The following is a 13785-nucleotide window of genomic DNA, read 5'->3' on the forward strand; positions in this document are numbered from 1 at the left end:
ACTATAATTGCTTGATTCTGCAGTCTGCAACTGCCCAAAAACAAGAAAGTTGTTGCAATAGTTCAGGCAAAGCTAAATCCTACCAAACCACCAATTTTGGTTCGCAGCAAATCAATTGGCCCGGGATGCTGAGATGAATCTGAAATGAAGTTTCTTGATGTCCAGTGTACAACTAAAGCAGTTTCTCCTGAGCATCTGTTGTAGTGTTTAACTGGAAAAGTGACTGCCACAGAGGGTGTAAATTCCAAACAATAAGAAATGTACATTTGTCTTCTCATTCCAATAGTTGTATTACGGATCTTCAGGGAAGCATATGTGGCCCTATTCTATTTCTGTCTTTATTTGTCAGCCTATGATATCCAAAGTGACATTATTCTCTTTGTTAAGGACCACCCCAAACAGAGTGATTGACTTCACATATGGAAGCTGAAAATGTGTTACTGGAAAAGCGCAGGTCAGGCAGCATCCAGGGAACAGGAGAATCGACATTTCGGGCATAAGCCTTTCTTCAGGAATTCACATCATTCCTGAAGAAGGGCTTATGCCCGAAACGTCGATTCTCCTGTTCCCTGGATGCTGCCTGACCTGCTGCGCTTCTCCAGCAACACATTTTCAGCTCTGATCTCCAGCATCTGCAGTCCTCACTTTCCCTTCACATATGGAAAACAAACAAGTGAATCACTGCAAACACATATAAACAGAATTGGATAGTGGGTAGACAAATCATTTTTCCATTAATAGAAAGCAAGATAAATCAATAACGCTTTTGCAAAGGATTGACCAGATGATGCGCACACATTTTTAGGCTTTCAAATTCTCCTCAGTTACAAAAGTTGCTTCCTAGTTTGCTAAATGAATTTGATCCATGTTCTGATGAAACAAGTAGCAAAGGTTGTTGGAAAATAGTGGAAAAGGAAAAGTTTTAAATTTCTATTTGTTGTAGATAACAACGTCTATCTGACATAGACTACAGCTTCCCAATCGGATGGAACAATTCATGATCACTTGAACTATTAGCCTTCATAAGGTATCGACTGTATTTCAAAACCTGCTCTATTCAAAGCAGATGAGATGTAGACAGGCAAACAATCCTTTACAAGGATATAAAAAGGTTCCTTTTGCCTTTTATTATATGACATTTTTGTCATTCAATCTCTCTTGTTCTCTACCAGTTGTTCTTCTTCCTCCTAACCTCTGTCAAAGGCCTAAAATTCATCACATTTGTACCTTTATCCATCTATGAAGAATCATTTGACTTAAAACATTTATTCACAAATGCTGCTAGAACTATTGCGTACTTACAGTACTTTGTTTTTATTTCAGATTTCCAGCATGTGAAGAACTTTGTTTTTATATCTTTAAGAGGTACATCACAAAGGTTGTCAACTTTGAGACAGACAACAGTGTTTACTGCTTGGAACATAAGGGATGTTAGCTTCACATCAAAAAAAGGTCTCATGCCCGAAACGTCGATTCTCCTGCTCCTTGGATGCTGCCTGACCTGCTGCGCTTTTCCAGCAACACATTTTCAGCTCTGATCTCCAGCATCTGCAGTCCTCACTTTCTCCCATGTTAGCTTCACATCAAGATACTATACGAAACCAAACAATCAGCCTGAGTAGGTGATAGAAGTAGAAGTTTTTAAGGCATCTGAAAGACATTTAAATATGTACTTACGGTCCATTTCACAGATGACTATAAACCAAGAACCTGAAAGTGGGATTGGAGAGATATTTTGTCAGTCGGTACTGCCAAGAGGCCCCTTCTGTGATGCAAATCTGCATTGCGATTTGACAAAAAATGACAAAACTTCACATAGAAGCATATATGTCTCCTGTTTAGAAGGTTGTCAATTTTTAAAATGAAAATTCAAACATAATTAACTCTTCAATAGAATCAGAGTCATGAGGTCACACAGCGCAGAAAAAGCCCTTTGACCCACCTACACTGACAATAAATACCATTAAAGGCACGCTAATTTCAATTTCCTGCACATGTTCCATACCTTTGAATGTTATGATATTTCAAGTGCTCATTCAAATTTTTTTTTAAAGGTTGTAAGGTTTCCAGCCATCACAACCTTCCCAGACAGCGCAGATTCCGACCACCCTCTGAGTGAAAAAGACTTTTTTTCTCAAACCCCCTCTGAACCTCCTGCCCCCTTACCCTAAAACTACATCCCGTAATGCTTGATCCTTGAACCAAGGGGAACAACTGCTTTCTACTCATCGTTCTTCATGTCCCTCAAAATCTTATACACCTCAATCATGTCACCCTCAGCTTTCTTTGCTCTAAATAAAATAATCCAATCGATCTAGTCTCTCCTTATAGCTCAATTGCCCCATCCCAGGCAAATCCTGGTGAATCTCCTCTGTACCATTCTAACGCTATCACATTCTTACAGATGTCCAGAACTGCACACTGTACTCCAGCTGTGGCCTAACCAACATTCTGTTCAACTCCAACATTACCTCTTTGCTTTTATATTCAATGACACGACTGATGAAAGCAAGTGTTCCATATGCCCTCTTATCTACCCTTCACATATTTTGCCAACTTAAGGAATCTGCGAATAATTACCCAAAGATCCCTCCGTTCTTTTGAGCTAGCCAGTGTGCTATCATTCATTAAATACTCCCTCATCTTGCTTCTTCTTCCAAAGTGCACTGCCTCACGCCTATCAGGGTTAAATACTATTGTTGATCAAAAGATGCTAGACCATGCATTCTTCTATGAAAAATATGCTATTCAATATATCACAAGAAAATATGGAAGAGAAGGAGGCCAGGTAACAATTAGACACAGTGGGACACTGAGTCAGAGGATGACACAACAGGAACACCAGTGCAACAAGTTCTCATTCATAAAGTATTCAACCTCATCCATAAGATATTTCTTAGAAACCCTTCTAATTCTCATGGCTAGTTGATCCTGACTCTTGCCAACTTGAATAATCATGTCTTCCATTACTTCAAGTAATATTAATTATACATGTTAATATCAACTCTGGCTCAGTTCACAGCATGATTGCCTTTAATTCAGAAGATCTGGGTTAAATTTCAACATGAGCACAAAAATCATCTAGTAACAATCTCATCACTGAGGTTAGTCATGGCCCACATCAACACTAAATTCCCAGCCTGCCTCGATTCCTTGCAATTTGCCTACAGGTGAAACAAATACGCAATGAACAATATTTCCCTAGACCTACATTCATCCCTGGAGGATCTGGATAATAAGGATACCTATGTCAGGCTCCTACTTATTGACTACAGCATTGCCTTCAACACTATAATGGGGAGAAAGTGAGGTCTGCAGATGCTGGAGATCAGAGCTGGAAATGTGTTGCTGGAAAAGCGCAGCAGGTCAGGCAGCATCCAGGGAACAGGAGAATCGACGTTTCGGGCATAAGCCCTTCTTCAGGCTTATGCCCGAAACGTCGATTCTCCTGTTCCCTGGATGCTGCCTGACCTGCTGTGCTATTCCAGCAACATATTTCCAGCTTCAACACTATAATCCCTACCAAACTAATCTCAAAACTCCAAGACCTAGGTCTTGGCTCCACCCTCTGCAACTGGATCCTCAGCTTCCTGACCCATAGACTGAAATCAGTGAAAATAGATAATAGCACCTTCTCCATAATAATCCTCAATACTAGTGCCCTGCAAGGATGTATACTCAGCCACCTACTAAACTCCCTGCACACTCACAACTATGCAGCCAAATTTTGTACGAATGCCATCTGCACATTTGTTCATGACACCACTGCTGTAGGCTGGATATCAAAAAATGAGGAGTCAAAATACAGGAAGGAAATAAAATGTTTGGTGTCGTGGTACAATGATAAACAATCTTTCTCTCAATTTCAGCAAAAGAACTGATCATTGACTTCAGGAAGAAAGGAGGAGGACATGCCCTTGTCTACATCAATGGAGATGAGGTGGAGAGAGTTGACAGCGTCAAGTTTATAGAAGTGATGATAACCAACAATCTGTCTGTACCTTCCACATAGATGTGACAGTCAAGAAGGCACAACGCATTTTCTTCCTCAGGAGGCTTAGGAAATTCAGCATATCCAATAAGGACCCTCACCAACTTTTACGGATGTTCCATAGAAAGCATTCTGAGTGCATAACAACTAGGTATGGCAACCGCTTTGCCCAGAACCATAAACTACAGAAAGGTGTGTGCATAGCCCAGACCATCACAGAAACTAACCTCCTATCCATTGACTCCATTTACACTTCTCGTTGCCGCAGAAAGGCTGCCAACAACATCAAAGACCCTCCCAACCCAGTAATATTCTCTTCCAAACTCTTCCGTCAAGTAGAAGATACAGAAGCTTAAACACATGCACCAAAAGGTTCAAGAACAGCTTCTTCCTGCTGTTATTAGACTGCTGAATAGACCTCTTGAATTTAAAATTTAATGTTGATCTTGCTTTGTACACCACCTATGCAGCCGTAACCTAGTTTGCCTCACTCTGTCTTAGTACCCTATGATTTGTACATCCTTCTTTGTTATGGTCTGACTGTACTGCTCACAAACAAAACTCTTCATTGCGCTTAAGCATCTATGACAACATTCAATCAGCAACTACTTGTGGGAGTTGTGTGCACATTTCCTATTGATATATATGACAATAGTGATTGTATTCATTGGCTGCAAACATTGTACGTCATGTCTGGTGTTGTGAAAGGTGTTTTATGATACAAGTCTTTGATTCTTGTCTTGCCATATTATGATGATAAGTAAGCACTGCAAAAAGACTAAATACAGTGGAACTAAACTTGTTCATCTCGTTTATATCATTAATGCATACGCCTTTGACTACAATACTTGTCCTTAATATTAATATAATTAAGCTTAACTGCGGAACTTGAAAGGTTCCAATTTAATGTTAGGAATTTCCATGAGTTTGTGTCAAAGATGAAGTGTATAAGATTGCTGGGTTTTGGAACTCGCTCTTTAAAATAGGGTAAAACAGGAATGAGGGAGTTAATGGGACCTGTTCTGAATCCCTGCCTGACAAGCTTAGGTCATTTGGTTAATAAAGGTTAAAGGGGATCTAGATTGTCTAACTGGGAATAAGAAGCAAGATATTCACACAACTCTAACATGGAAGTCAGAGACGATAGCGGGCAACTCCAACCCTCTATTTGCTCTTCCAAGCCTCCATCATAGCCAACAGCATCTGATGTCTCAGGGCAACTCCACGGGCAGAAATCACCTGTGACCCATCTACTGAGGTTGGCATTGGACACACAAACTTCACCAAACCATGAAAAACTCTAACTCACTTAGAATGCAGTTAATCACTTCAATGCTACACACAGACAGAATGTTTAGAATTAGAGTTTAGAATTAAAAACCCAACAGTATGGAAACAGGCCCTTCAGCCCAACATGTCCATACTGACGCTCCGAAGAGCAACCGCAGGATAAACTAAATGGCTTGATTGAGTGAGCAAACAAGTGGCAAAGGGAATCCAATCAGGAGAATTTTGGAGGGCAAACTAATGAAGGAATAATACACAATAAACAGGAGATGGGTAAAGGATGGGCATGGAGAAAAAAGTTTAAGCTTGGACTGATAGAACATAATCATCCAATGATTTATACCCTTTATTGTATGAGCAGCAAATCCTTATTATTTAACATAACTTTATTTATCTGGTTTTATTTACACATAAAGCAAGCAAGTAAAGTTTGGGTGGCTTTCATTCAATAGCATGCACACATATTCCATCAGAATCATCTCATTATCCCATAAATTACAGTTTCACAACACATTATACAACACTAAAAAAGTTCAAAACAATGAATATTGAATATATTTTCAAGTTATTAGCAAGCAACTTTGGAAAACCTCTCATATTTCAAAGAACCTATTTAGAATTGATTTCAAAATCTCAAAATTCTAATTTACACTAAAACTGTTTTTCGACAAATATTCATGGCATGGAGAAATTTATTCCAATACACTTACAGATAAAACATTCAGGGGACAACATTTAAAGCTCCTTCTGGCAGTAAAGTAGCCTTGAATTGCTCTACTGGCTTAAGTTGTGTTCAGCATGCAACATAACATTGGTAATAAGTTGACGCGCATACAAGGAACATCCTGGACAGGGCTGATTCCCATTTAAATTATCTGTCAGACCTTACTAAAGAGGCTGAATGACATTTTGGTGGTTAGGAATTGACCAAAATCCTTTGCCTAACAGCAACCAGCTGACTAAGATTAAACATGATATTGCTGGGGATTTCAAGCAATAAAGGCATTTTGCAGTTGAATGCTTATTTGCTGATAGATGTTAGAAGACAGCCTTTGAAATACAGGGCAGACAATTTGGGGTTGGTCGTTAAGATTTCACCAATGGCCTATCAACATTCACATCTGGAAATTGCTTCACCTGAAGGCAGTAATAGTCATGTTACTTGACCTTATCTGAGTCAGTGTAATTGCCATATATATTGTCATTTGGATTTTTAAAATAGAGGTAGATGGATTTTGGCAATTTTCATTTGGAATATCGCCCAAAGTATTTCAAAGAAGGTCCAGTCAGGTATCTGGAATACCACCTGTGGTGTTATTAGATAGAATATTTGTGCTGCTGAGCTTTTGATAAAACAGACAAAAAGCCATTAGTTCTGCTTTTGACTTTGGTTCGGAGGAGTTCAGTAGAGAAGGGAAAACAGCTTCTCCCGAGCAGGAAAATTTGACTTTCAGTTCAAAAGAGAATACCCACCCCAATTGAAAATTTTCAATTTATGAAAGTTTGCATCAGAGGTTTTCAAGTTGTTAGAATTCGAAAGAGACCATCCAAGGAGGAGAACTAGAAAGATGTCATAAACAGTCTCAGTGGGAACATTGGATAGAATTAACCAAGAAAGAAATTAAAGAGTTCAGGCAAGTGATGTTTCTCTAGAATTTGAGTATCTGTAAAGGATATTGCTGGGAAACAGATTGAAACACTTTGCTGTTTATGTTAATCTCTTTCAAAACAGTCTTAGCTATACAGTTTTGTTTGTTCTCTGAAAGCTTTTGATGAAGTCCCATGTAAGAAATTAGTTTGCAAAAATCAAAGCACACAGAGTTGGCATGTATTGAAATTGATCAGCAGACTGGGACAAGAAATGGAGAATAGAATAAAATGGGTATTTTTCAGAGTGGAACGTGGTGACAAGACCATAACACAGAGGAGCAGAAATTAGGCCATTCAGCCCATTGAGTTTACTCTGTCATTCGATCATGGCTGATAAACCAGTACACTGCACATCTTCGGTTAACAACACATATAAATCCATAAATAACACTTCCTGAAAATTGCTTCTAATCAGTGCTTGAGCTCCAACCTACAAGCTTCTAATTGAATACTTCCAAGTAAAGTCACGTATGGTAATCAGCAATTAACCCTTAAATTACATCCTAAAACTCTACCTTCAAATAGATCTTTTTTCAACAATACTGTGTCTATTTATCACACATTTACATCCCTTTATAAAGGGGTGGTGTCTATGCTGTAACGACAAGCATTCTGGATTCCAAATCCAGTGACTGGAGTTAAAACCTTCTCTCCATTATTCCAAAACATGACTTTCAACTAAAGGGCTTTTGTGATACAGTTGTGATGTCCCTATCTCTTGATCAGAAGTGCATTTTCAAGTCCCACCTGCATTCAGAGGTTTGCTATGTCCCATCTGAGCAGTTTGATTTAAAATATCCACATCCCTTTGTGAAAATAACCCCAGAAATCTCTTGAACACAAGATTTTCATATGACTGTGAAATGTCAAACCACACCCAGCTAGTTGCAGGAAAGGACCTCTCGCACATGGAATGAATGATTTAATACGATTTACACATCAAATAAATATTAGCTGGTCTCACTGAAAAACCTGACAGATTACATTCAGTGTGGGCCTACTTTACAGTATACAACCTGAGCAGAGCCTATAGCACAAACAAGATAACTTTTATCAGGGCAAGATAATTATATGTCACAAGAGGTTAAATCCAGCACATGGCCTGCTTGACACATGCACACCCAATGCAATTCTATCTGTAGTACAGCCCGCAGGGGCCTAATTAGACCCTTAAGCTGGCAAGTAATTTTCACGAGAGGGCCTCAGCCTGCCACAATCAGGACTGCACCAGTTGCAAAAGACACCCACATCAAGTAGTCAGTCCAGCAGATCTCCTTCCTTCACGTGCCCATTGAAGAGTTTACCTCATGCCCATTCCTCTCCCAACGAGGATGTCTTTCCTCTCCCGATGGTAGCTATATGCAAACTTTCTATCTCACCTACTGGGCCTACTAGTTTGGTTCCTACCATAGCGTCTAAACACAAAACCAAATCTTAATCCAATGCTGCTTGTCCCCATCCAAAGATTTTGGAGGACTGTCGGCTTCTAATTGATTTGCATTTCTCCGAAACAGGACCTCCAGTCCCTGAGGGGGTAAAATCCTGCCTCCAGTCTATTAACAGCCAATTGGCCATTGAATGCTTGCGGAGCAATCAATGTTCTTCTGAGCAAAATCCATTAGTTTCCAGATATTAAACCATTCAAAGGAAGAAGTGAATGCAGCATTTCCTTAACTGAAGATCTCCTCTTCATCTTTGGAGATCCTTTTATTGAGTGACTGTCAATCATAGTTATCCCACATCAATCGTAGCCTAAAATATCAATGGAGGCTTCCATAAGTCTGCAGTAACGTACATAATTTTGCATTCAGAGAATGTCTTTTACTCAAGAGCTCGAACATCAGCCTAGATATGTGAAGGTTGTGGGTGCAGGGGGAAGATTAGTATGAAGAAAGAGAATCAAAGTGAGAAATCAAGGGGATGGAAGGTCAACAAACAGACAAAGACATTGCACAGCTTGGCAGACTGCAGCAGCATTGATTGACAAAGCTTTCACTTAAATGACACACACCAAGCCCAGAGTGAACAGTCTCATATTATAGTTGCCTGCTAAACGGGTTATATGCAAAGTAAAAATCTGTCCATGCTGTTAACAACTGCCTTGATCCCAATTTCAAATCATGCACTGGTGCATCCATTTTCTGCTGACCACATCAATCACCCTTGACAACTTTGAATAAAGTAATGTTCAAAGTTCCATCCCTAAATATGAACTCTGTTCTCTCCCCATCGATGCTGATTTATCTGTTGCGTATTTGCTTCATTTTCTATTTTTATTTGTATAATGTATAGTAACTTTCAACAACTCAGGTACCATGCAAGTTCGACCAACACTCCTGCTTTGCCTAAATGAATGGCAATTGTGCAATTCAAAGCAGTTTCAAGTAGATTTCAGAGTATCCCTTACTCTCACTGAGAACATAAAGTAGGTTTCAGGATGATCAAACCACCATATACAATCAAGATATGTTTTGATCGTAACATGGAATACCACCAGAAAAGGCTTTAAAATATTTATATTTTTATTATTTTAAAGTCTACCTTAGAAATGGAATTCATTTTCACAAATATCCTGCTCAACATTCCAACCACAGCAGGGAAGTTCTGACAGTATCCTACATATTTACTAAAGTTCTTTGTTGATTGACACTGGCTATAAAATTGTGCGGTCAACATTTATGAGAAAGTAAACAGATATTAGGCGTGTAGCCTACTTTGCTTGAGTGCATTGCCGATTACCTGCAAGTAGATCATTACTGCAAGTGTATTTTACTTCATGCCAAACTTCCCATTCACTTATTTCCCTTGTTGACAGCATATTGTAGGTAATTTTCTCTATAAATAAAATTCCAACTATAGAAGCACTGAATATTTATTCCTTAAAAGTGCCTAGAGTGTGAATTCTTCCAAATGTCAACATTCCAACATTTTAAGGGTCTTATCTGTGGAAACAAGCTAGTATTCCATGTCATTGTCAAATACTAAAAGTGTTTTTATCTTCTTTCAATGGAAACTAATTGATTACTGCCTCCCCCAACTTCATTATATCAGGTCAAGGCAAGTCAGATAGTGTCCTCCATTATAAAAAGGTTAACAAGAACTTTATCTGATGAAAACTTTTGAAACCTATCCTCAAAACATATTCAAAACATCAAATCAAAACTTGTGTCTGATATTAACAAACCTAATAATCAACATGAGAAATTAAATTTGTAATGGCAGGCACTTTCTTATTTATTCAAGAGAATGAAATGGAAAAAGTGTGATGTGCAGGAAGTGCACAGGAAGTTAAGTGCTATATGCAAAATTTTTAATAAATTATAGGCCTATATTGAAAATTGGTACAGACCAATTAGCCATGGAGAAAAAGCAAACGCTTACAGCTGATTCAAAGGTTGACATGGTACAGTAAGAAATTATCTCAAACCACTAATGCATTTTTATCAACTGGAAGGGATCCTCTTCACTACTGGAAAAACAGAGCGTTTTGTACGAGCTAATGCATTAGATTTAGATTAAAAAGCAGTAGCAGTAGTAGACCATTTAGCCCTTCAAGTTTGCCTGCCATTCAAAAGGATCATGGCTAATTGTCTCAATCAGTACCCTGTTTGTTTTCCCTTTGATTCCTTTAACCCTAAGAACGATATCTACAAAAGGCTGATGTCTCATCAGAGAGAGACAAATGGAAATTGGTTGACTTGAGAGTCATCATGCCTCAGGCAAAGAGAGAGGTTTAGAAGAAGAGTCCTTTCTGATAGCTCCAGCCAGTGTGGAAATTGAACCCATGCTGTTGGCATCACTCTGCGTCACAAACCAACCACTCAGCCAACTGAACCACAGTTGGCACAGTCCCACTGGTACATTGAGAGTCTGGTAAACTTTTGTTACACTCCCTCCACATTCAGAACATCCTCCCTCCATCAGATCAAATTACCAAAACTGCACATAATACTCCAGGTGTGTCTCACCAAGGTCCTATATAATTACAATAAGACATCCCTGCTCCTGTGCCCAAGCGCTCTCACTGTGAAGACCAACGCGGTTTCTTCACTGCCTGCCGCACCTGCACCCTTACATTCAGTTTGTACATCACTAAGACACCTAGTTCTCTTTGAACTCCATTCTTTCCCAACCTTTCACAATTCACATAATAATCTGCCTTCCTGTTTTTGCAACCAAAGTGTAACCAAGCACACATTTATCCACAATATACTTTATCTGCCAAACACTTGCCCACTCACTCAACTTCTCTGTATGCTCCTCACAGTTTATCACACCCAGCTCTGAGTCATCTGCAAACTTGAATACATTTACTTCCCTCATTTAAATCATTAATACATATCTTGAACAGCCAGGGTCCAAGCAGTGATCCCTATGGTACTCCACTAGTCACAACCTGTTATTCACCTATTCATTCCCATTAAATTTTCCAACAACATTTCAGTTCCTCCTTTTCACTAGACCCTGCACTCCCCCACATTTTTGGAGCATTATCTATGTTTCTGAAGATAGAACCAAATTATGCATTTTATGGTCTACCGATTCTTTGCTCCCCATTGCTCCCGTTTCTGCGTGCAAACTACCAACCGGTCTTAACTTATCATCTTCTCTTCATACACCGAAAAAATTTTAAAACAGTTTGTATGTTCTCTGCATGTTTATTTCCATAACATACTATGCAGATTTATATTATATAGATATTCGTGGAAAATCACATGAACGTCCACATGTTCAGCTTTGATATTTACATTTATTAGACTATTTAAAAACCTAAAATTCCCAGTCCCTTTTGTATTTTTTGGATTTGAAGCCCTTATCCACTTTTATGGCATGTAATATGTTACTTCCTACAGCAGAATCAAAATATATTGACGATAACATTCTTAACATTCTTTGAGCGATCAAAACATTTCACTAAATATATTTTCTATAATTTACACTAACTCTTCATGAAACCACTGCCAAATTCAAGTTCTGCAATTTTTCTATTTGTTTCCCCTGCAATGAGTTACACTTATAGAGCCATAGAGATGTACAGCATGGAAACAGACCCTTCGGTCCAATCCGTCCATGCCGACCAGTTATCCCAACCCTAGTCCCACCTGCCAGCACCCGCCCATATACCTCCAAACTCTTCTTATTCATATACCCATCCAAATACCTCTTAAATATTGCAATTGTACCAGCCTCCACCACTTCCTCTGGCAGCTCATTCCATACACGTACCAACCTCTGCGTGAAAACGTTGCCCCATAGGTCTCTTTTATATCTTCCCCCTCTCACCCTAAACCTATGCCCTCTAGTTCTGGACGCCACGACCACAGGGAAATACTTTGTCTATTTACACTATCCATGCCCCTCATAATTTTGTAAACCTCTATAACGTCACCCCTTAGCCTCAGACACTTCAGCGAAAACAGACCCAGCCTATTCAGCCTCTCCCGATAGCTCAAATCCTCCAACCCTGGCAACATCCTTGTAAATCTTTACTGAACCCTTTCAAGTTTCACAACATCTTTCCAATAGGAAGGAGACCAGAATTGCACGCAGTATTCCAACAGTGGGCCAACCAATGTCCTGCAACATGACCTCCCAACTCCTGTACTAAATACTCTGACCAATAAAGGAAAGCATACCAAACCCCGCCTTCACTATCATATTTACCTTCGACTCCACTTTCAAGGAGCTATGGACCTGCACTCCAAGGTCTCTTTGTTCAGTAACACTGCCGAGGAACTTACCATTAAGTGTATAAGTCCTGTGAAGATTTGCTTTCCCAAAATGCAGCACCTCGCATTTATCTGAATTAAACTCCATCTGCCACTTCTCAGCCCATTGGCCCATCTGGTCAAGACGCTGTTGTAATCTGAGGTAACCCTCTTCACTGTCCACTACACCTCCAATTTTGGTGTCATCTGCAAATTCACTAGCTGTACCTCTTATGCTTGCATCCAAATCATATATGTAAATGACAAAACGTAGAGGACCCAGCACCAATCTTTGTAGCACTCCACTGGTCACAAGCCTCCAGTCTGAAAAACAACCCTCCCCCACCACTCTCGGTCTTCTACCTTTGAGCCAGTTCTGTATCCAAATGGCTAGTTCTCCCTGTATGCCATGAGATCTAACCTTGCGAATCAGTCCCCAATGGGGAACCTTGTCAAATGCCTTACTGAAGTTCATATAGATCACATCTCCTGCTCTGCCCTCATCAATCTTCTTTGTTACTTCTTCAAAAAACTCAATCAAGTTTGTGAGATATAATTTCCCATGCACAAAGCCATGTTGACTATCCTTAATCAGTCCTTGCCTTTCCAAATACATGTACATCCTGTCCCTCAGGATTCCCTCCAACAACTTGCCCACCACCGACGTCATACTCACCGGTCTATAGTTCCCTGGCTTGTCCTTACCGCCCTTCTAAAACAGTGGCACCATGTTTGCCAACCTCCAGTCTTCTGGCACCTCACCTGTGACTATCGATGATACAAATATCTCAGGAAGAGGCCCAGCAATCACTTCTCTAGCTTCCCACAGAGTTCTCGGGTACACCTGATCAGGTCCTGGGGATTTATCCACCTTTAACCGTTTCAAGACATACAGTACTTCCTCCTCTGTAATCTGGACATTTTGTAAGATGTCATCATCTATTTCCCTACAGTCGATATCTTCCATGTCCTTTCCCACAATAAATACTGATGCAAAATACTCATTTAGTATCTCCCCCATTTTCTGCGGCTCCACACAAAGGCCGCCTTGCTGATCTTTGAGAGACCCTATTCTCTCCCTAGTTACCCTTTTGTCCTTAATATATTTGTAAAAACCGTTTGGATTCTCCTTAATTCTATTTGCCAAAG

The 13785-nt window shown here is 39.7% G+C and overlaps 1 protein-coding gene across 12 annotated transcripts in view; it reads right to left on the reverse strand.

The window, feature by feature from the left end:
* gtdc1 (glycosyltransferase-like domain containing 1) overlaps positions 1-13785 on the reverse strand; it is a 370690-nt gene that overhangs the window by 313549 nt on the left and 43356 nt on the right. The window contains exon 1 of one of the 12 annotated variants that reach the window (XM_043694104.1): positions 5989-6094. The exons of the other annotated variants lie outside the window; for them this stretch is intronic. The gene's annotated coding sequence lies outside the window, so the exon portion shown is untranslated. Of the gene's footprint in view, positions 1-5988; positions 6095-13785 lie in introns of those variants that run through there. 12 annotated transcript variants of the gene reach the window in all.

Source organism: Chiloscyllium plagiosum, chromosome 7, assembly GCF_004010195.1.
Source record: "Chiloscyllium plagiosum isolate BGI_BamShark_2017 chromosome 7, ASM401019v2, whole genome shotgun sequence".
NCBI classification, from domain to species: domain Eukaryota; kingdom Metazoa; phylum Chordata; class Chondrichthyes; order Orectolobiformes; family Hemiscylliidae; genus Chiloscyllium; species Chiloscyllium plagiosum.